This window comes from Pseudophryne corroboree, chromosome 4 (genome assembly GCF_028390025.1).
Source record: "Pseudophryne corroboree isolate aPseCor3 chromosome 4, aPseCor3.hap2, whole genome shotgun sequence".
Lineage (NCBI taxonomy): Eukaryota > Metazoa > Chordata > Amphibia > Anura > Myobatrachidae > Pseudophryne > Pseudophryne corroboree.
Window position 1 is genome coordinate 736,273,523 of NC_086447.1, and position 24,521 is coordinate 736,298,043.

The following is a 24,521-nucleotide window of genomic DNA, read 5'->3' on the forward strand; positions in this document are numbered from 1 at the left end:
TTAGAAATGTGTTACAATTTGTTTATATGCTATTTTTGGTGTTCTCTATTCTTTTTCTTTCCTTTTTCCTCTCCCCTTCCTTCTCTTTTCCTGGATCGCCTGTGGCCCCTCTCCATTATCTCCATGCCGCTGCAATATCCAATTTGTGTTCGGAGCACTTGTCCCACTAGCTGGGATGGGACGGATGCGCTACTCAAGGATACACTATCTACAATTTCTTTTGGTAAGTGTGGAATTGGATGACAGCTCACGTTGACTCTTTTAATTTAACCCCCCAATTGACATCTTCTGCTATCCGGTTTTTGACATGGAATGTAGCCGGGTTGAACTTCGCATGTAAACGACGACGGGTATTGTCCCATCTCAAACGATTAGCCCCTGATATTATTTTATTGCAGGAAACGCACTGGCTGCGTGGTCCCCATGCGACCCTTAAAGCAACATGGATTCAGGAATGTGTCTCAGCCTCCTTTGATAAAAAGAAACGTGGTGTAGCGATCTTGTTTAGTAAGCATCTTCAGTACACCATTGACAATGTAGTGACAGATAAGGCGGGGCGGTTCTTATTGGTGCATCTTTCAGTTCATGGTGAGAAATTTACTATTCTAAATATTTATGCCCCTAACACGTCTAGTTTGGCCTTTTATAAAAAGCTATCAAATCTTCTCATGAAACATGAGACTCCTAACTTAATAATTGGAGGAGACTTTAATTGTCTACATAACCCCCTATTAGATCACTCCGCCTTCACCTCCCCTACCTCTTCAAACCGTGTGAATGGGGTTGATTTTCTCTGCTCCAACCATGATGTGGTAGATCAGTGGAGACTGCATAATCCTTCCTGTAAAGATTTTACGTTTCATTCTAGGGTTCATGATGTATTTACTAGAATAGACTATATTTTGGTGGCGGATACTCTGTTCCAGCGAGTTCGTAATACCATAATAGATCCTATCATTTTCTCTGATCATGCCCCTATACTTTTTGATTTAAATAGATCTACTCCCTGGTACTCTTCGCGCCTGTGGCGTTTCCCCTCCTTCCTCTCCCAAAACGATGATTTTCAATTATATTTGAAGGCTAAATGGAGGGCATATGTAGATGATAACTTAGAACATTGGGATGATCCGGTTTTATTTTGGGAGACCTCAAAGGCAGTGATGAGAGGGCATGTGATCTCTTACATAGCCAAATGTAATCGAAATCATAGGAAAGCACTAAATTCATTAAAAAACAAACTGAAAGAAGCCTACCATCACTACTTGAGATTTTCAACGGCAGATAACAAATCAATTTACTTACATCACAAGCAAATTTTAGAGTCCTTTCTTATGAAAGAAGCTCAAACCAAGTTGGATTATTCTAAAAACACTTATTATCGCTGGGGGGGGGGGGGGTAAATCGGGAAAAGTTTTAGCTTATATGGCAAGTAGAAAACGGAAGAAACAATTTATTATGAAAATTGTGGACCCAAACTCTAATGTGCCGGCTGCTGACCCTGCTGATATTAACAGTGTGTTTCATTCATACTTTACTTCTCTTTATAAGGACTCTCCAATTGACCCCCTTTTGTCGGATTCCTTTTTTAAGGAAGCCAACCTGCCATGTCTAACAACTCAACAGAAAGAATTCCTTTCTAGCGATATAACTGAGGAAGATATTGGGATTGCCATTGACAGCTTAAGTCTTAACAAATCGCCGGGTCCGGACGGATTTAACGGGAATTATTATAAATTACTGAGGGATGATATTATTCCCTCTCTGACTCATATTTTCAAACAGATTCAGGAGGGTAACCTTCAATATCCTACATTTAATGATGCTTATACTATACTGTTACTGAAAGCCAATAAAAACCCTGATTTAGTAACCTCGTATAGACCTATTACGCTCTTGAATCAGGATTACAAAATTCTTTCAAAAATTCTGACGACTCGTTTGCAAACGATCCTTCCTTCTCTCCTAACACCCCATCAATCCGACTTTACCCATGGTAGGAACATGGTTCGCAATGTTCGCTTGGCGGTAGCGGCCTTATATTCTTCAGTTACTCAGAAACAATCCTCTAATATATTGTTAAGCCTCGATGCCGAAAAGGCATTCAACAAAATTCTATGGCCCTATTTATATGTTGTATTGCAAACGCGGGGGTTTGATTCTTCTTTCATTAACTTAATCAAATATCTATATAATTCCCCCAAGACAAAATTGTTAATCAATGGTCTTTTGGGTGACTCCATTCAAATGTTTAGGGGAACTAGACAAGGGTGTCCTTTATCCCCATTACTTTTCAACCTTGCATTAGATCCCTTGCTAAGAGTTCTCCAATCCTGGCCCCTTTTTCGAGGTATGTCCTATGGCAATACAGAAGTTAAGATAGCTGCCTTCGCGGATGACCTTCTTCTTTTTATTTCTAATCCCCATGAGTGTTTATTACCCCTTATTTCTAAACTAGAGGAATTTGGTAGGATATCGGGTTTCACCATAAATCACTCCAAATCTACTATTATGGCCTTAAATGCCTCTTTTCGTAGGGATACGTTACAGGTTGGTGATCTGAAATGGGAAGATTCTTATATCTCTTATCTGGGAATTCGCCTTCCCAGAAATATTTATGATCTCTATACCATTAATATAAAAAGTACTATTGATGCAGTTCTTAAGGAGTTGGATGGTTGGCAACATTTACGATTATCTTATCTGGGAAGAGCCAACCTCATAAAGATGATTACTTTTCCGAAACTGCTGTATCCCATTCAGATTCTGCCATTACTGTTTACTAAGACAGATCTTAAGCGAATTGATGCGGCTTTCCGACAATTTATTTGGAAGAAAGCAAAACCTCGCCTTAGTCTTCGGTTGTTACAAAGAACTAGATCTGAAGGAGGAGTTAACTTTCCAAATATGGAAATCTATAACTATGCTGCTATATGTAGGCACATCAAGGATTGGATTTCACATTCTGACGTATACTCTAATTATTCAGTAGAGCAATCCTTTCTTACCAATGTGGATTTGGTCTGTTTTTTGCATTCTCAGAAATCTGATGTCCTGACGGAAATATTAGATAACCCTCTCTTGATGTCAGCATGGTCGGTTTGGCATACGATCCGCAATAAGTGGAAACTAAGCACTTCATATTCCTTGTTTCTTCCTTTAATTGGTAATGTGAACTTCCAAAATGGGTTGGCCTCCACCCCTTTTACTTGGTGGGCTCAAAGAGGGCTTACGAGAGTTCGTCAGCTTGCCAATGCAACTACACAGCGTACTCTTACTTTTTCTCAGGCTCATTCCAAATTTCCCTTTTTACAGACTCATAATTTAGCTTTTTTGCAAGCACAGCACTATGTTTCCAAAGTAATTTCCTATCTTTCTCCCATGGACTGGATGAACCAGTTGGATATTGCCTTTCAGTCTCCATTTAATGCTAAAGGAGTTATTTCTCTGTTTTACAAAATATTGCGAACACCGTATTATGGAGGCCACTATGACACTGGCATTACTAGATGGCAGAGACACTTTCCTGATCTTAGCGAAGCCGTAATTCTACATTCTACATTCCAATCGCATTCTACCAACTATGATGTACCAAGAAATATTCTTTAAAAATTTTTACAGGGGCTATCTATCACCCTCTCGATGTCAATTAATGGGGATGTCTTCCACTTCGACATGTTAAAATGCACGCGACCTGAGGCTACTCTTTTTCACTGCTTGTGGGATTGTATTCACATTAAAAAATTCTGGCTTCAGGTAAAACAGTTTGCCACTGCAGATCTAGTTAATTTTTTGCCATTGTCCCCTGAATGGGCCATTTTTGGTATACTATCAACGACCTCTAAGGTTTCCCCGGGTTGTAGCAAATTACTGTTGATTCTTTCAGCTGTGGCAAAAAAATTTATTTTACAATAATGGATACATCCATCCCCTCCTTCATTACAAATGTTCAAGGATAAATTATTTTATGTATTTAAAATGGATTGGATGGAGACTTCATTACATAAAGAACAACGCATTAAGAAATTTTTTGATGTTTGGGAATCTTTTATTGATACTTTAAACATTTCAATAAAGACACAGATTCACAATTGTCTTCGTACAACTTTATGGTATGAAACTACAATGCTTCTATCTGACCCCCCCCATTCGACTGAGTTAAAATGATCAGGAACTATGGACCTGCAGGCGATTCATCCTCCTCCCCCCCCCCCCCTCCTCCTCTTTTCTTTCCCTTATCTACTCTCTACTCTTCTTTCTACTTTTATATACCTTTTCCTCTTCCTTTTGATTGTCTTGTTTTCTATCTCTTCTCTTGGAAGAGACTGCTCTTTCCTTATTGGTTATACACCTTATGGATACTCTGTATACTTAACGTTATGAATACAACGTCCTATATTATAGTCATTATATAATGTAATGTCTCTCAACTACTTTTCAAGTACTGCTTTGTTGGCATTGTATTAAAATGTTTTAAATGTAAAATCGAAATAAAAACATTTTTGAAATAAATAAATAAATAAATAAATCTGCCCCTAAATCTGCCCCTATATGACTTTTTGTTGCTGATTGCTACCAATCAAGAGATTGCCATATTCCAGAGTATATACTATATATACTTTTTAAACTAAGTCCAATTGCATTATACTTTGATCATATAGCTTTCCACTTATATATTGTCTTTTGTATAAGTTCCTACATTTTATATATATATAAAGTTTGATTTATACTTGCTATACAAATTATAAATTTTATTGAATAAACACTGAGTACCCAGGAGCTTGGATGTACCCAGGATGTAGGACTTGGAGCAGTAATTTCTGCTGACTCCTTTACTGCACAGATGGTGGGAGATGGGGTGGGAGGGAGAACACTAAACTGTAGAAGGGGGCATTGAGCTGAATGAAGTGGCCCCTGTATATGACTTCCAGGGTGGTAGGGGGTTTTTAATACGCAGGGAAGGGGTGGATAGTGGAGTGGGCTTATTCATCATTTTCTGGTGGGAGGGCAGCTTGCTTGACTGCAGATTTCTCCAGTTCATGGAAATAGATTTCTTAGCTTTCAATGGTATAAAAACACTAGAGAGTACCACCTTTCAGGAGGTACTGGGGACTTAGGTATCAGAGTTCTGTAGCCAGAGCAATCCACTGATGAAAATATAAAATTGCATTCCATGCGTGTGGAGCTGGAGCAGGGACCAGCTGCTAGAAGGCTGATATGTCTGGGTCTGGGCACAGTAAAGACAAGCTGCCAGTGTCCACCATGGAAGAGTCCCAACTTTTGGATTATACCCTCAGAAAAACTCTAAGACAGAACCTAAAATATCTGGCTGGGAAGAGCAATTAACAGGCTCGGGTAGGGACCACTGCTTCAAGTCAAATATCTCCGGTTCCCCAGGAACCATTTTCAAACATCTGGTACCCCTGGAAAAGGGAATCCTCAGCTATCAGCTTAGGGCCCTTATACTAGTTAGTCCCTTAGGTAACTGCCCATTGAGCCCATACTGTATGAAAAGACCGCCCTGACATTATATGTATATTTGTTTTTATTATTATTATTATTATTATAATACAATAATATATAATCACATATGAACTTGTTTTAATTATAATTCATTAATTATAATAAATGAACTGATGATCCCTGGTATTTTTACTGAAAGTGTTTGATGGCTGCTAGCACATAGGTGTCCTGATTCTAACAATTTATGAAAGACAATTGTGATTGGTAGCTGGACATTTAAATACAGGACCTGGCAAAGTGCTGTCACTCTTTGATATCCCTCTGAGGAAAGTGCTATTACACATGAGAAATTTGTTTATTTTGCATGGAATTCAGTCCAAATATCATCTGATATGGGATAATTGTATAAAACTACACTTTGTAACTAACCCAGAAGACTTGCCGGATTGAGGCTACATTGGGGAGCATCAGGGGCGAATAAATAAAAAATAAAAAAAGGGACAACACTATGGATTTAATATTGTTATTGCACTAACCCTATAGATTTACTTACTAGAATATGTTTGAAAAGTCTATAACCAAGAGACAAAATATATAAATGTTAATATACAATGTATATCTATATAATGTATATCTATAAACTGTATATATTTTGTTCTATATGTATTTTATGTAATGTCATGTCTGTGTTGTATATAACTCTATGAAAAATAATAAAAAAAATGTATTGAACTAAAATAAAATTAAATTCATGTTGTTTTGAATTCCTATTTTTGTGACTGATTTTGTGCATGCGTTCTCTTTGGTGAAACACATTTGTCACATTAATTGTGCTGTACACATTCCTGTGTCTGGGCATCAGCCAGCCAGTGAGAGCTGTGAGAGGAGGGACTTGGGGCAGGGACTCCCCCTAGCTCTCACTATGCAAATGCTAGACAGACATTTTGTAGGATTATATAAAAGATAAGTTTATTAAAATCACATGGACTGACACCTTAAACGTACTTAATAAATACCTTTCTGTTTGGGTAACAAATATAACATTTTGATCATACAATATATTGCCTAATATTACCATGCATTTAACCCATAAATTACACTTCATGATCTATTATGGCTCTATGGAGGACTAATATGCATTTTTAAATCTTAGAGAAAGCAGTAAGTAGCACTTATGGGCCCTACACACTGGGCGATAATACTGAAAGATATGAACGATCTCGATACCATTCATATCTTTCAGTGTGGAGGCACCAGCGATGAACAATGCGTGGCCCCGTGCTCGTTCATCACTGGTGCCCCGTCGCTTGTGCATGCAGGCCAATATGGATGATCTCATCCATATTTGCCTGCACTGCTATGGAGCCGGGTGACGGGGAGAGTGAAGAAACTTCACTTCCACCGGCTGGGTCACACGTCGGCCATTTCCGCTGTCGGGCAGCTCGGCGGCGGATCGCAAAGTGTGTAGGGCCCATTAGTTAGTTAGCATATCCACTTGCGCAACTCATGTAGCTGCTTTACTGCCCAACAGTAGGAACCAGTGGCGGGTTGGCCCATGGTGCAGGGAGCCAGATGCCCTCCAGGCTAGTCCCATTTTCAGTGCATTGGGCCAGTCGCTGGCATTTCACTATGCAGCATTACATTGTACGCTCTCTATTGGCAGCCGGCAGAGGCCAGGAGAGAGCACACATGCATTACTTCATTGTACAGCAGCCAGGTCACACAATGGCCCCTCCCCCTGTGCATGGCTCTCCTACCCAGGGCTGGATCTCTCAGGGGGACCAGGCCACTAAGTACAGCTGCAGTGTAAACGGCAAAGGAAGTAGAGTTGGGGCAAGGGGGCGGGGCTACACTGCACTCAGTCAGACCTGTTCCAGTCCAGCAGCAGCATGGAGAGAGAGGACTAGAGGGGAGGACAGAGGAGCTACTACATACAGCAGTGAGTGACCCATTGTGTGATGGTAGGAAAGGGAGGCACTGTATATCCTCCTGTATGTTTGTCTGTGACTGTAATTTTTGTACGTGTGTGTATGACTGTATGTATGTGTGTGGATTAGTGCTTGACTGTATGTGTGTGATCTGGGGCAGAAGTGATATAGGGCTTAAGGGTTAGGCTGTGGGAAATGAAGGTTAGGGTTAGTATGCGGGAAGGGAAAGCTAGGGTTAGGCTGCGGGAAGTGAGGGTTGGGGTTAAGCTGCAGGAAGTGAGGGTTAGGATTAGGCTGTGGGAAGGAAGAGTTAGGGTTAGGCTACAGGAAGGGAGTGTTAGGATTAGGCTGTAGGAAGGAAGAGTTAGGGTTAGGCTGCAGGAAGGGAGGGTTAGGTTTCTTACAAAGAAGTGTTGGATTCTGACCATCGGAATGCTGCTGCAGCATACTGTCGTGATCCTGTACCCAACCCAGCAGATGAGGTGCACAGCTAGGCACTTATGCAGAGTCCACAAATGCTGGACGATGATGGGAGGAGTGGAAAAGAAGGTCCTCCTCCCTGTGTATGTGTTGCATCATCCTCCCTGGTCCCCCCCCCCCATCACTGCAAGCAGCTGCAGAGAGGGGTCAGAGCTTAGCATCTCCAGACTCCAAGACAGGCCCGGCGCTACCCGCTCAGCGAAGGGATGCAGTGCAGGGAGGCGCTGGGACGGAGAGGCGCTCCCCCTGCTCTGCATTCCTTCCCTGCTGCGCCGTCCTGTCCCCCAAGCTGCTGCTGCTGCTGTGCCTGTCACTGTATGACAGGCACTGGCAGCGGCGCCTGCAGCATGAAAATCCTCCTCCCTCCCCTCCACTCACCTCACCTGTGTGACAGGACAGCGCTGTGTACGGGACAGAGGGGGGCGGGGCTACACGGGGCGGAAGGGGCGGGGCTAAATGGGACAGAAGGGGCGGAGCTACACGGACCAGGCTACTGTTGTGTAGGGAGACTGGCTTAGGTAAGTGAAGTGTGAGAGGGAAATGTATGTGTGTGTGTGTGTGTGTGTGTGTGTGTGTGTGTGTGTGTGTGTGTGTGTGTGTGTGTGTGTGTGTGGTATGTCTGTGTGCGTTTATGTGTGCTTTAAGGATGCTACTACTACGGGGGGGCATTATGTGTAACAACGCTACTAATGGGGGGGCCATTGCGTGTAACAACGCTACTACTGGGGGGGTCATTACGTATAAGGACGATACTACTACTTGGGGGCATTATGTATAGGACGCTAGTATTACTGGGGGGGGCATTTACGTATAACAATACTACTACTGGGGGAGGGCATTACGTATAAGGATGCTACTACTGGGGGCGCATTAGTATAAGGATGCTACTACTACTTGGGGGGCATTACGCATAAGGATGCTACTACTACTGGGGGGCATTATGTATAAGCATGCTACTACTACTGGGGGGGCATTATGTATAAGCATGCTACTACTACTGGGGGGGCATTATGTATAAGGACGCTACTACTACTGGGGGGGCATTATGCATAAGGATGCTACTACTACTGGGGGGGCATTATGTATAAGGACGCTACTACTACTAGGGGGGCATTACGTATAAGGACGCTGCTACTACTGGGGGGGCATTATGTATAAGGACGCTACTACTACTGGGGGGGCATTACGCATAAGGATGCTACTATTACTGGGGGGGCATTATGTATAAGGACGCTACTACTACGGGGGGGGCATTATGTATAAGGACGCTACTACTACTGGGGGGGCATTATGCATAAGGTGCTACTACTACTGGGGGGGCATTATGTATAAGGACGCTACTACTACTGGGGGTGCACTACTTATAAGGAGGCTACTACTACTGGGGGTGCACTACGTATAAAGACGCTACTACTACTGGGGGTGCACTATGTATAACGACGCCACTACTACTGGGGTGCATTACATATAAGGACGCTACTACTACGGGTGGGGCATTACGTATAAGATGAATAAGATTGTGCTACATTGTGGCGTAATTTTGAATGGGGGTACTATTGTGTGGCTATGCCCCTTGTGAGACCACACCCCTTTTCCCGGCGCGCGCCAAAGGAATATGTGAGGGCGCAAATCTATAGTTTGCAGGGGGGCGCCGAACACCCTAGCACCGGCCCTGCTCCAAGACATTTCTAACTGGCATTGATGGGGCTGTGAGGCACCACATTTGTCCCAGTAGAGACCCTGCATTTTCTTCAGAAAAGGTGAATACATTATTTAAAAATATTAATATTACAATATAAAATAATACAATGACCCCACCCTACCTGTACACATTCTACCACTGATCCATAACCTTACCTAAGCCACCACATTTATCTGAGACCTCAATACCATTCTCCATCCATCCCAATACCTCAACACACTGTGTGCCCTTAAAATATTTTATTTTCTTGCCTTTTTTTTCATATTCAGAAAAGGCGAAACACATTATTTTAAAATATATTAATATTATAATCTAAAGTACCAGACATAATACACTGACCCTACCAGGCTGCATTCTTCCTGAGATCCATAAATCTCACACAGGGCTGTTTCTAGCCAATTTGGCTCCCAGTGCGAGATTTAAAATTGCGCCCCCCCCCTCCCCCCAAATTTACATTTAAAAAAAAATGTCCCCCCCCCCCCACCCTAGATATAAAAAAACAAACCTTGCGTGCGCCGTAGGCGTGCGCTCCCAACAAGGGGCGTGACCATGTTAAAATGGGCGTGGCCTCATCTGAAAAGACTACCTTACACCCCAGTTTTTGATCCTGCACCAACAGATCACGGCCACTGCAGGAAAAAAAAAATTCTACCATATTAAGCCCCGTATCACAATGCCCCCTGAATCATATTATTCCCTTGATACATTAATTTCCCATTTTACACATTACAGCAGGCAAGTGTCCCCATTTTACACATTACGGCAGGCAGGTGTCCCCATTTCACACATTACGGCAGGCAGGTGTCCCCATTTTACACATTACGGCAGGCAGGTGTCCCCATTTTACACATTACGGCAGGCAAGTGTCCCCATTTTACACATTACGGCAGGCAGGTGTCCCCATTTTACACATTAGGGCAGGCAGGTGTCCCCATTTTACACATTACGGCAGGCAGGTGTCCCCATTTTACACATTTCGGCAGGCAGGTGTCCCTATTTTACACATTATGGCAGGCAAGAGTCCCCACCCCCCCGTGGGGGGGTGGCGCCCTGGACAGCATATAAACCTCAAAAATAAGACTGGCAAGAGGGGACATAGGTGCCTAGGCACTGTCCTACCCCCCGCCAGTATAAAGATTTAGTTGTAAAAAGAGGGACTGAAGCGCGCCATTGAGGGGGAGGGCCTTAGTCCTCTCAGCTCACACAGCTCCGCGCCATTTTCTATGCAGACACGCTGGTCCTTCCTCACACTTCTGAATAAAAATCAGGGGGGGGGGGGGGGGGGCACAGAAATATAGGTGCAATATATATTTATATTTAATATAAAAGCGCTGCAGGTCTGGGGCATTCCTTAGTGTTTCAGAACCGGTGATTAGGCGCTGGGTTGTGGGCTGGCAATTGTCCTCTGTGTCTCTCTGACAGACTTTACTGTGGGTCTGTCCCCTATATGCACGGTGTGTCGGTGGGTTTTGGTACACGTGTGTCGGAATGTCTGAGGCTGAGTGCTCCTGCCACAAATGGCTGTGGGAGTGACCCTGTCGGCACCGCCGACTCCTGATGGTACTTGGTACATGTGTGTCGACACGTCGGTGGATGAATGTTTTTCCCAAGAGAAAACGATATTAGGGACACAGACGTGTGTGGGTGGCCATGTAGGCACCACCAGTATCTGACTGGGTAAAAAATGTTTGCATATCAGAAAGGGTATATATATGTGTATGTATATATATATACATATATATATATAATAAGGTTGCATAACTCTGTGTCCCAAACACAGACGTAGAAATATCTATGGAGGATGTCATGAGTCATGTTCATGGCTATATTTCCCTCAGACCCCTCAGGGTCGCAAAAATGTTATTTTGCCCAGTTAGTACTCCCTGATATCGACACGGATACTGTTTCCTATGTCGACCATAATGTTTCCTGATTAGATTCGCCAAAAAAAAAAGAGCATTCAGTACATAAGTAGTGCACATTAAAGACATCACTGAGGACTCTGGCTGTTCCTGACAGAGGGGTCTATGTGTGGATATGTATATGTGTATATATATATATATATATATGTGTATATATAATTGTGTGTGTGTGTATATATATATATATATATATATATATATATAAAGTTATAATGAAAGCTGAGGTATCATTCCTCCTTCTCATGTGCTGAGAGCTCTGTGTGAGAAAGTCTGGGTCAGCCCTGACAAGATGGTTTCAAATCCTCATGAGGATTCTGATTGTTTATTTCTTTTCCCGCCGCAGACAGAATAAAGTGGGAGTCGGCCCCTGTTCTGCACGGGGCCCTGTCACAAATCCAGCGGATCGTATGCAGGAAGCTACGTTGTATTCTAGTTATGTGTCCACGACTACGTTAGTTAGTCCTGCCATTATATGCGCATGGGGGAGTAGTAGTATTCAAATATGGTTGGGTACCTTGTCATCCGATGTAGATACCCTGGGGAATAGCAGCATACTTTCGTGCAACGGCAAGGGATATAGGACTCTTGGGTTCATGGGCCAATTCCATGGCGGCCTCGGCTAGGAGGGCGTTGTGGATTCACCAATGCAATGCTGATGCTGACTCCGAGAAAAAGGAGAGTCTCTTCCCTATGAAGGTGAAGCCTGGTTGGGTGACGGCCTAGTTAATTTGATCTCGACAGCTGTCGCTGGTAAGTCCGCCTTCTTGCCCTATGTTCCCTCACTAGGGATGATGACACACCATTGTCGGATGAAGTCATTTCGGCCCAATAGATACAGATTCCTCTTTCTTTGCAGGTAGAGGAAGGAGAAAAGGGAAGAGGTCCGCAACCTCTTCAAGATCACAGGAGAAGAGATCATCTTCTGTTTTCTGCCACATCCACCGTATGACGCTGGGACTCTCTTGCGGGAGCCCACACTGGTGGGACCACGTCTAAAACTCTTCAGTCAGTCCTGGAACGGACCTGGACCCGGGGGCTTTTACGAATAGTGTCCCAAGGGTTCATACTGGAGTTTCCAGACGTTTCTCCTCACCAATTTTTCAAATTACTGATTCTCCTCCGGACGGGGAGGTAGTATGCGACGCAATACAAGGGTTGTATCAGGATCAGGTCATTGGCCTGGTTTCCCCTGTCACAACAGGGAGAAGGCTTTTATTCAAGCCTCTTCGTGGTCCCGAAGCAAGACGGCTCGGCCAGACCAATCCTACATCTGAAATCCCTCAATTTCTACTTTAAGAAATTCAAATCCAAGATGGAATCTCTCAGAGCAGTGATTTCCAATGTGGTAAAGGGAGGTTTTATCATGGTCTCAGTAGACATAACGGAGGCCTAATTACATTTTCCTCCTCATTAGGCTTACCTGAGGTTTACAATTCAGGGTTGTCATTACCAATTTCAGATGTTGCCGTTTGGTCTGTCCACGGCTCTAAGGATTTTCCCCAGGGTAATGGCGGTAATGATGGCTCTCCGTCACTAGTAAGGAGTCACAATTATCCCATACTGGGACGGTCTCCTGATAACGGCGAGGTCAATTTTTTCTTCCAGGCGAAAAGGCTCTGGAGATCCAGAGTCTGGTCAAACAAATTCCGAGACCAGCAAGAGTACATTCGGTTGCTGGAAAAGGTGGTTGCGGCCTACGAGGCCACTCAGTTTGGCAGGTTCCATGCCAGGGTGTTCCAGTGGGACCTGTTGGACAAGTGGTCCGGTTCCCACCTACACATACCCCGGAGGATAATCCTGTCTTCCAAAACCAGAATCTCACTCCTGTGGTGGCTGCGCAGTTCTCACCTCCTAGAGGGGCGCAGGTTCGAGTTCCAGAACTGGATCCTAGCGACCATGGATGAAAGCCTCCGAGGTGGTGGGGGGGGGGCAGTCACACAGGGGGGAAGACTTCCAAGAAAGATGGTCAAGTTAGGAAACTTGTCACCACATAAACGGTCTAGAGTTAAGGGCCGTTTACGACGGTTTTACTACAAACGAAGAGCAGAACAGCAATGGCAGAAACCACAAGGATTTTCCGCTGGGCGGAAAAACATACAAACGCTTTGTCGGCGATGTTCGTTCCAAGAGTGGACAACTGAGAAGCAGACTTCCTCAGCAGACACGATCTCCATCCAGGAGAGGGAAGACCTCCTCCAAGTAGTCTTTGAAGAGGTGACATGTTGTTGGGATTTCCTCAAGTAGGAATGATGGCATCTCGTCTCAACAAGAAGCTTCAGAGTTCCAGGTCAAGGGACCCTAAAACAGGAACAGTGAATACAATGGTGACACTGTGGGTGTTTTCAGTCGGTATATGTATTCCCTACGTTTTCTCTCATTCCAAAAATTCTGGGATTATAAAAAAGGAAATTCGAGCGAGCCTCATGGTCCCAGACTGGCCAAGGAGAGCTTGGTATCCAGATCTCAGGAATTACTCATAGGAGATCCCTGTTTTTCCCCCCCTTTGCGCGAGGACCTGTTGTGGCAGGGGCCGTGCATGTATTAGGACTTACCGCGGCTACGGTTGACGACATGGCGGTTGACCGCCAAATCCTAGTCCGTAAGGGTATTCCCACGGAATTAGTTCTCCACACTTATTCGGGCTAGAAAAGGGGTAACGTATAAACATTACTACCGTATTTGGAGAAAATACGTTTCTTGGTGTGAATCCTACGGCAGAGTGTTCAGCTAGGACGTTTTCTCCATTTTCTACAAGCAGGTGTGGATGCGGGCCTAAACTTGGCCTTAGTGGGTTTCTTTCAGAATATATTGGACTCCCTTCCAGAAGTTCAGACTGTCGTGAAGGGTGTGTTACACATCCAACCTCCATTTGTGCCCCAGTAGCACCATGAGATCTTAATGGGGTGTTGCAGTTCCTTCAATCATTTTGGTTTGAACCGTTAAGTAAGGAGGAGTTAATTTCCTCACTTTGAAAGTGGTCATGAGGTTGGCCTTGGCATACGCAAGGCGAGTGTCTGAGTTAGCGGCCTGGTCTCACACGAGACCTTATTTGATCTTCCATGAAGATAGAGCAGAGTTGGAAACTCGTCTACAATTTCTACCGAAGGTGGTTTCTTCTTTCCACATGTACCAACCTTTTGTGGTGCCTGTGACTACCGACGCCTTCGCTGAGTCGAAGTCTCTGTATGTGGTCAGAGTTTTGAAAATTTATGTCGCCAGGACGGCTCCGTTTAGGAACACAGGCTCTGTTGTCCTGTTTGCTCCCAACGAGATTGGGTGTCCTGCTTCCAAGCAGACCATTGCGCGCTGGATCTGTGGTATGATTCAGCATGCTCATCTCACGGCAGGATTACCGTTACCGAAATAGGTGAAGGCCCACTCTACTAGAAAGGTGGGCTCATCCGGGGCGGTTCACCGGGGAGTCTCGGCATTGCAACTTTGCCGAGCAGTTTTTAGCAAACAATTTGGTTAAGTAAGACAGTTTAATACCTTGGCCGAGGTTGACCTCACGTTTGGTCATTCGGTACTGCAGAGTCATCCGCACTCTCCCGCCCATTCTAGAGCTTTGGTATAAGAAGGAGGAGCCAGTTCACACCCATTCAAAGACTTAAAGTGCCCAAGTCTCCTGCGGATCCCGTCTATACCCCATGGTTCTTGATGTGACCCCAGCATCTTCTAGGACGTATGAGAAAATAGGATTTTAATACCTACCGGTAAATCCTTTTCTCTTACTCCGTAGAGGATGCTGGGTGCCCGTCCCAGTGTGTACAATATCTGCAGTGATTATTTGTGGTTGCACGCATGTGTTACGTTTCTTGTCAGCCAGGTGCTGCAATTGTTCATGCCGTTGGCTTGTATTCTGTGGAATGCCACGTTCTGTGGCATGCTTGAGGTGTGAGCTGGTAAGATGCTCACCATGGTTTAACAATAAATCCTTTCCTCGAAATGTCCGTCTCCCTGGGCGCAGTTCCTATAACTGGGGTCTGGAGGAGGGGCATAGAGGGAGGAGCCAGTTCAAACCCATTCAAAGTCTTAAAGTGCCCATGTCTCCTGCGGATCCCGTCTATACCCCATGGTTCTTGATGTGACCCCAGCATCCTCTACGGACTAAGAGAAAAGGATTTACCGGTAGGTATTAAAATCCTATTTTTACACATTACGGCAGGCAAGAGTCCCCATTTTACACATTACGGCAGGCAGGTGTCCCCATTTTACACATTACGGCAGGCAAGAGTCCCCATTTTACACATTACGGCAGGCAGGTGTCCCCATTTTACACAATATAGCAGGCACAGACCCCCTCAACAAAGAGAGATAGAGAGAAAATAAAAAAAAGCCATACTTATGTTTGCATTGCAGCGGCATCCGCCGGCCAGAGATTTTCGTTCGTCCCACGCCGCCCCGCCCCTCTATTCTCCCATCGTGTCCCTCCTCCCCCTCCCCGTCATCAGTACTGTGCTCGGGGCGGAGTTTCGTGCAATGATGTGTTTGCGCCATGACGTCACGACGCAAACGCGTCATTGCACGTAACCCCACCCCCTAGGAGGAAAAGTAATGACGGGGAAGAGGGGGAGTCAAACAGAGCAACTTAGAGCCGCAGCAGGCGCCCCGTGCGAATGCACGCCTCGCCCGCCACAAGAAACGGCTCTGATCTCACATCAGTCCCCACATTTGTGAGTTCTCAACACCCTTCCCCATCTCCCTTAGCCTTTGATAGACATTAATTCATTTTTAATGCATCCAACTGTAATTATATTCATTACATTGCTAATGTTGATGGTATTATGAGCTAGATAGAAACTAGAGTAAGCCAAGCACCATGTCATTTTGCTGAGAAATTGAATATTAGTACTAAAACCACCCTCTGGTTGGTATTAGACTCACACAGTTGGTGCTAGACACACCCACTAAGGGGTGCTAGACATGCCACTCCATCGGAGCACACGCTAATATGCATTTCAGCTCTGAAAACCCCACAACCATTGTTTTTATTGGATACCATGGGTATTGGGAGCGCGCATACCTGGGGTAATCCAAATTGATTTGGTTGAACAATAGACACTGTCAATGGAGTTATTTTAAGGATAGACTACCACTCATGGGCCAGTGCTTTGATAATGCCCCCAGGCTAAAATGTGCTGCCCTGCCCCTGGTAGGAACTCCCGGGAATGTCCTGTCCTCTACATTGGCCGCTGCTCTGGTGCATGGACAATGAAGAGCTTCACTTAGCATGTGCCAGCCCCTGAGTGCAGTCCAAGTACACGCTCAGAAGAGAAGTTCACTTGGCCCCTTCAACATTTTACTTTGGGGTCCACTGTGTTATGCTCCAGGACAAAGGTTTTTATGACAGAGAAGAAAGGTCCAGTTTTAGACCTTCTTTTGTTTTGTTTTTTTAAATTGTACAGAAAACAATAGCTTTAAATTGCAATTTTTTTTAATAAGGCTGTACTATTAACGTTAGATGTTTAAACACTGCGTGGCAGGTACATATTAATAATGCAGACGTCCCTCTAATAGTTCTGCTGGAATGCTTTGTTTTAAATATTCATGTAGGTGACAGGAGAGCGCATTTGGGGCTCAATTTTCCAAATGTCAAACGTAAAACATTGTACATGATCCGCCATATTTCTCTGCTTATTTTAGGGGTGTTTCGATAGCCTCTTTCTCAGGGTTTATGGCTGAACACTGCCATATATAGACCACTAAGGATACTGACATCATCTGTTTTTAAGACTGTAACAAATTATGTAAACATTACTGATGTTAAAATGGGGTGTAGTTGGCATCCTGGCATAAGGGATGCCAACGATCAAGAGACCGGAGCTGGAATCCCGACCAGGGCTGCCAAGAGAAATTCTGGGCCCTGGTACAACAATTTCCTGGGCCCCCCTGCCCCCAGTGGAAGGGGTGTGACCACAGCATGCTGTGGGCATGGCTACTCCTCTTTGGGGGGCGTGGCTAGCACATCAGAAGCACCCACTCACAGGAGCATGGCATGCCTCCCAGAATACTTTTCAGGGGGCATGGCCTAATCAAAGGAGGCGTGGACCTGGGCCCCCAATGGGCCAATTTATCAGACCTGGACCCAGGTGATTTGTACCCTCTCCCCCCTTCTCTCTACACCACTGCCTATATAATATTAATAGCCAATAGTATATTAACTGTAAGACCTCTCTTGTAATTCAAAGCTTTACTAGAAAATATAACTAGTTTGGACTTTTCAGCTAAGAAAACTGGAAATTGCTAATTTGTTGCCCCATCCCCTCAGAACTTACTGCCTAGAGCAGCTGCCATGTGTTGCCTACTTATAGGACTAATGGTGCATACCATACACACAGTGCGATGCACTCAATGCCCGACACGGACTATGCAATGTGGCTGGAGCCCGGCGCCACCGACATAGTCAATGTTGGGCTGCCTGCACAGCCTATTTTTTCTTGTGATGCCGATCCCGCGGGAGCACGCATCGGCATCGCAAGCTGTGTCCACACGGTGCGCTATGCACTAACTTTCCTTATGATTTTGACTTAGTGCATATCGCACCGTGGGGGTAATTCCAAGTTGATCGCAGCATACAAAAGTATGGTGATGTGATTCAGCCACGGAGTGGGGGTGCCGCTGGAGAAGTCAGGAACTTCTCCACAGTAACTTGCTCTGTGAATAGCAGAAAGCAGAGAAAAGCTCTGTTTTCCGCAAAACAGGGTTTTTCTCTGCAAGATGAATACACCCCATAGTGAGACACTTTCTCCATGGGTAAATCCACCAAACCAAATGTAAAGCTATAAAATGTCTGTGCATGCTCCACCACCAACTATAGAGGGAAAGGATCAAACCTCAGCCAATCTACTGTGTCAGCAACCACACAGGTTTAAAGTTGCCAACCATTAGTACATTTCCACATAGCTTTCATCATAATATGGGTTTCGGAACCGAACAGAACTTCAAACCCATTACTTTCAATTCCTAAATCTTTTTTTCCCCTAGATGCTTCTACTTTTACTTGTTGTTGTGCTTTACAATGATACAATATATATGTATAAGTACATGACTATCAGAGTGGAGTGCACGGATATTGCGTGTCTACTTTTACTTACTTGTAAACTGGACAAAAAAGCGGAAACTGGAACATGGTACCAGTCATGTGTCCCTGGTGAGAAGGCAGCAGTCTGCGCTGGTGGTATCACGCTGGTTACTGCAGGCAGCGTATTGGCCCATTGGTGGGATTGTGGTGATGACAATCATTGCTGAGAGCATGGCGATGAACGCTTGCGGCATATCAGATCCAAAGTAATAATCATTTCTTGGGGTAGAATGACTGCTGGAAGATACCTAAAAGAAAATATAACAAAGTATTAAATATGTAGCAGCCAGGGCCATATTCCTTATTGTGCAACTCACTTCTGTACAAACCTGACTTGGGGGGTAATTCAGATCTGATCGTAGATGTCCTAAATGTAGCACATCTCCGATCATTTACTCAGATATGTGGGGGGACGCCCAGCACAGGGCTGGTCCGCCCGCATATCTGGCTCTACCCCTCCCCCCCTGCAAGGGTGCAAAAGCATCGTACAGCGGCGATGCTTTTGCACCCGGTGAGTAGCTCCCTGCCTGTGCAGCTCCTGTGAGCTGGCAGGGGGCTACCTGACACATCCCGGGTCGCGGCCGCTGCTTATGACGTTCTAATGCCGTTGGCACGCCCCCTCCAGCCCCGCTGTAAACGTTGATTTACATACAGGACTAAAAGCAACACTTTAAAAAGACATTCAATACACTTTAAAATGGAGCCGCTGTGGCCGCTGTAATCAATCCTTAGCATACGTACTTTTTACACCATTAGCGTACAAAGTCCCGTACCGTGTACGTACTTTGCGTACAAACGCCGCACTGGCCGTACAAAGTACACGCAGTGCGTACACACCCAAAGATACTCTGTGAGCACTTAGCAGCTACACGTGTGACTGAAATACACTTATACCCTTAGCAGGGAAAAGAGACACGACACCAGATTGTATTTAAAATGCCGGGTTCCGACACACCAGCATATAATTACTGAAAGGGGGTTACAATAACAATATAATACAATACAATAGAAAAAAATGGCTACAGTCAATGGTACATACGTTTTTGATTTCGCCTGCGCTTCCCGGCCGGTCCTCAGTCATCAAGGGAGATGACCTTCAGAGTCTGTGTCTGACCGGGCATGCAGCTGGCTTTTTATACAATAGTCCAAAACCTAACACAATGGAAACTGTAATCTCTTTGTCCATTGGACACAGGGATGGTCATTTACAGTACAGGAGAGGTCATAGGTCGGTTTGAATAGGTGGGCGATGTCTGTTCCAGGTGCACTTGCAGATGGTCTCCTCTGGGTTCCCGCCGCATATCAAGTGTACAGTAAATACAGTTAATATTTATATTCTGCTCCTGCGCATAACTATACGCAGGCGCATGCGATCTTCTGCAAACCAACACCGAAATATTGCCCTTAATATACCCTACAGCTGGATACCAAACATCACCTTATAACCTAGGTGGTCATTCCGAGTTGTTCGCTATTTTTTTCGTTCGCACAAGGTATGCGCAAAATTGCGAACATGTTGCAAAATTGCGAATATCCGCCTCCAGCGTACTTTTGCTAATTCGTCCGCAGTATTACATAAAGTGGGCGTATGCCAAATGACATTGCAGTAATGCGAAACCATCGCATTAACACAAACCTCATCGTAAAAATACTAACTTTTAGTAGATTTACACATTTTTCTTAAAATTGCACACGCTTTTGGTTAAAAACCCACAGCAATGGTTTTTTTTCACTTTTAAGTTAAATAAGGCTCCACAAGCCTTCCTCAATTACGAATCCAATTAGTGTAATGATTGTTAATGGTCATGACCAATTAAGTCTCCAAATAATACCTGTCGAACACTTTGTAGGCATAATTTGCCATTAACATTCGAAATAAGTTATTTTTAATATAGATGTGGTAAATGTTTTTTTTTTTTTTTTGTAGACGTGTAGTGGGTGAATAAATGTGTTAACATGTTTTTAAAAACAATAAGCTCCTAACTATTTTTATTGTTTATTTTCGGTATAAATTTTAAATTCACATTCTTAAGTTACCGTACATGTCAGAAATGTTTAAGTGAACCAATTTCTGCTAGGCAATCTGCAGTTCGTTTATTGCATAAATAAACACAACACCCAATTATCTTGAAACAAAAATGTTTATTTTTTTTTTGTTTTTTTTTTGTAAGTTTTTTGTAATAATTTTTTTTTGTTAAACAAATTTTTGCATCACATCCATTGTTGCCAGTAAATGTTGGAGTTGCTGGCGCATGCTGGCCAGAATTTGGGCCAAACTTGTGGGATCTCCAACCGCAACATCTGAAATTAAGATGCAAAATAAACATTAATAACTTCATCACATTACCTATTATACAAACAAGGCACAAAGCACACTTTAATGCAGGCATGTCCAAACTGCGGACCTCCAGCTGTTTCAAAAATACATATCCCAGCATGCCTTGACCCAGTTTTGCGGTCAGAGAATGCAAAAGCTGTGTCTGGCCATGCTGGGATGTGTAGTTTTTCAACAGCTGGAGGGCCGCAGATTGGACAGGCCTGCTTTAATAGCCAAGTAACTACATCATGGATGTTTTAATGTTAAAACATTAGCAGAACAACACACAAGCTTGCTCAGCAAGGTTTTTTATTTTTTACTTAAACACAGTGTACCACACCATGGGGTCCAATGGGAGTTATATTGTAGATGGAATGTTACCCATAGCAACCAATCAAAATCAACATATTATCTTGTTGAAGGTGATACATTTTTTAAAAGTATGATCTGCTTGGTTGCTATGGACAAAATTCCAACACAAATAGTAATACCATCTTAGTAAATGTTGCCTCATGCAGGGATTCATTCACATCTGGAGTGTTTTTTTGTTTTTGTTTTTGGCCCTGCATCATCACACTGCATATCCACATCTTCTGAAGGACCACATATCGTAGCATGCCCACACTCCATGAAAGACTGCCTTACAACATAAGGTCAAACAGCTTTCTAAATGGCTAAATCCGAAATAGTAGGAGTGTAACTTTCACAACACAAATCACTGTGTCCTTAGCCTGCCTAACAAAGTGACTCCTGCAACTTTTTTGAGAAAATATTGCAATCCCAAGCACAATCGTAAAAGAAAAACCACACAAAAAGTACCACTCAGGTCTAAATGTTTTGCATATAATGTATCACATACAAACCCTGTTGTGCAGCCAAACCTGTCGACATAGTGATTGTCAACCAGATGTAGACAATGTACATATAATGTTCCGCACACAAATGTAAAGGCATCATCCATACCATGATGAAGAAGACAAGCATTTAACCTTGACAAAAGATTGCCCACAGTACAACACTGCATTTATTTGACTGTTTTTTGTTTTTTTACTTTAAAAAATAAGGAATGTGTGTGAACTAACTCTCCTCTGCCACTTGGCCACCTCCCTCAAGTTGCTCCGGGGCCTCTGCTGCCCATTCTGTTGGGGGCGAAGGTGTCTGGCTGGGGGATGGAGGCTGGATGGGTGAGGTTGGCTGGATGGGGGATGGGTGCAGGATGGGGGAAGGAGGAAGGATGGGGGAAGGAGGGTCTAATTCTGTGAGTGGATGGAAGGGGGAGGTCCTTACAGAGGGGGTTTGGGAATGATAGGGTGAGGGTGGTGGAGTGGTTTTTTGGGACACAGAGGGGGAGAGGGGCAGAGAGGGGAATTGGGAAAGAGAGTGGGATTGGGCTTGAGAGGGGGTGTTGGCTGGAGAGGGGGATTGGGCTGGAGAGGGGAATTGGGAAAGAGAGTGGGATTGGGCTGGAGAGGGTGTGTGGGCTGGAGAGGGGGATTGGGCTGGAGAGGGGGATTGGGAAAGAGAGTGGGATTGGGCTGGAGAGGGGGTTTGGGAAGGAGAGGGTGAGGTGGCTGGAGAGGGGGTGGTGGCTGGAGAGGGGGTGGTGGCTGGAGAGGGGGAGTGGGCTGGAGAGGGGGGTGGGCTGGAGAGGGGGATTGGGCTGGAGAGGGGGTGTGGGCTGGAGAGGGGGTTTGGGCTGGAGAGGGGGAGTGGGCTGGAGAGGGGGAGGGGGAGACAGAAGGGGATGGGGCTTGAGAAGTGGCCTGGTGTGGGCTCCCAGCACCAGCAGCAGCACCTTGCCGTTGTGCTCGCCCTAGAATGACATATGTAATATTTAGGTTTTAGCATATACATTTATAACATCAGCATATTCCTATTACTTTGTTCTGTCCCATGTTAAAGAGACAGGGGTAACATTACTAAGTTTGTAAAATGTTTGTACTGGTGATGTTGCCCATAGCAACCAATCATATTATACATACACTTTATTAAGCTGCTTCTATCAGATAATATATAGAATCTGATTGTTTGATATAGGCAACATCACCAATTCTCAAAACCATCCACATTTTTTTTTTAAAACCCACTGAGCAGGTTATTGGGTTCAGTTGTCAGCCTGTGTAGCAATTATGCACAACAACATTCACTTTTGCAGAAGCACCATGATATACAGTCAGTACTGCTTGCCCTACCCACACACTCTCATGTTTATTCTACAAGTTTATTGTAAGTGTGCTAATTTTCACACTCTCACTTAGTGAAAGTATGCAAAGGTTATGCTTAAAATCTGTCATGTAATGAAATGTTACTTACTGCGCCCACGTAGGGTCCGGATTTGTTGTCGCAGCTCCGCCAACAGGTCCGGCGTACGCCTGCGGAGATCGCTCCAGCGCCTCTCGAGCTGTATCACGGACCTCCGGCTGCGGACGCGGGTCCGCAATAAGCGGCGGACGTCCGCGTAGGCCTCGCGCTTTACCCTGTTTGGGACAAAGGGCCCTGCGCGGCCTACGCGGCGGCCCTTCACTACCACTAGGACGCGCAGCTCGCGGCGCGTGAATGCTGCTGCGCGCATCATGGCAATGGCGTTTTCCATATATGGGCTTATATTTATAGTTTTTGGTTGCATGTGATTGGTTGGAAATGTATGGTGTCATCTGTAATCAACTTTATTGATATGTGTACATTGATGTGCAGGACAATTTGTACAGTTCTCATGGGCGGAGATTCGCACCAGCGGACATACACACACACACACACACACACACACACACACACATTCAGATATGGCTTCTCATCAAAAACAGGTTAGTCTTCACATATATCTTAAAAAATAACATTTTGTTTTTACAAAAAACCATTGGATACAACAATCTTCCACAACATATATGGAAAGGAGAATATTATATAAATAAAACTACTGAAACAATATAAAATATTCTCTAAACTCACTCAGAAATGTGCTCAGAAATGTCCACCGTGCTTCAGTAATTTTACGCATACACCCACACACAGGTGCATGCAGGGCATTCACATAGCCAGTGCACCAATTACTTGACCAATTAGCAAAATATACACCTGCGTGGAATTCCGCAACGGAAAATGCAAGCAGCTATAAATACCCGAACACTCGTGCATACACACATGCTACCAGCAACATGGCTACTCGTGAGCAGACGGCAGCAGAGATGGACGAGGTGCAGAAGCAGATGGCAGCACTAACATAGAGAAGATTAGCACTGCGGAGGCAGATGCTTGATTTTGCAAATGCAGACTCAGAAATACCAGGACCCAGTACTATACAAACTCCTTCTGCTACCCAGGAGTTAGGAGTGAATCCCCTGCCAGACATAGCTAGTGGGGAAACTGAGGGTGATTCTGGACTAGCAGCTCAAACACAAACTACACAAGCAGCTAGTGAAGAGGAAGATGGTGATGAAGGTCAGGATGATAGCTCACAGGCTACTTCCAGAAAAAAAAAAAGACAGCCCGCATTCACTAAGAGGGAGTTACAGATTTTGGTCACACAGGCCATGCAAAAAATACATTGAGGACCCAAAAACATGGGTGCTGCAACCAAAGACAGAATTTGGAGGGACATCACTAATTCTATTAATGAAGTCGGCTCAATAGT

The 24,521-nt window shown here is 44.5% G+C and overlaps 2 long non-coding RNA genes across 3 annotated transcripts in view; both read right to left on the reverse strand.

Annotated features, from left to right (window-relative positions):
- The window catches only part of LOC134910261 (uncharacterized), a 1,286,324-nt gene that overhangs the window by 1,199,500 nt on the left and 62,303 nt on the right, over window positions 1–24,521 (reverse strand). For both annotated transcript variants that reach the window (XR_010176155.1, XR_010176156.1), the window contains exon 2: window positions 18,587–18,821. This is a non-coding gene — a long non-coding RNA (uncharacterized LOC134910261). The remainder of the gene's footprint in view (window positions 1–18,586; window positions 18,822–24,521) is intronic.
- LOC134910262 (uncharacterized) overlaps window positions 20,696–24,521 on the reverse strand; it is a 31,455-nt gene continuing 27,629 nt past the window's right edge. The window contains exon 2 of the long non-coding RNA XR_010176157.1: window positions 20,696–20,874. This is a non-coding gene — a long non-coding RNA (uncharacterized LOC134910262). The remainder of the gene's footprint in view (window positions 20,875–24,521) is intronic.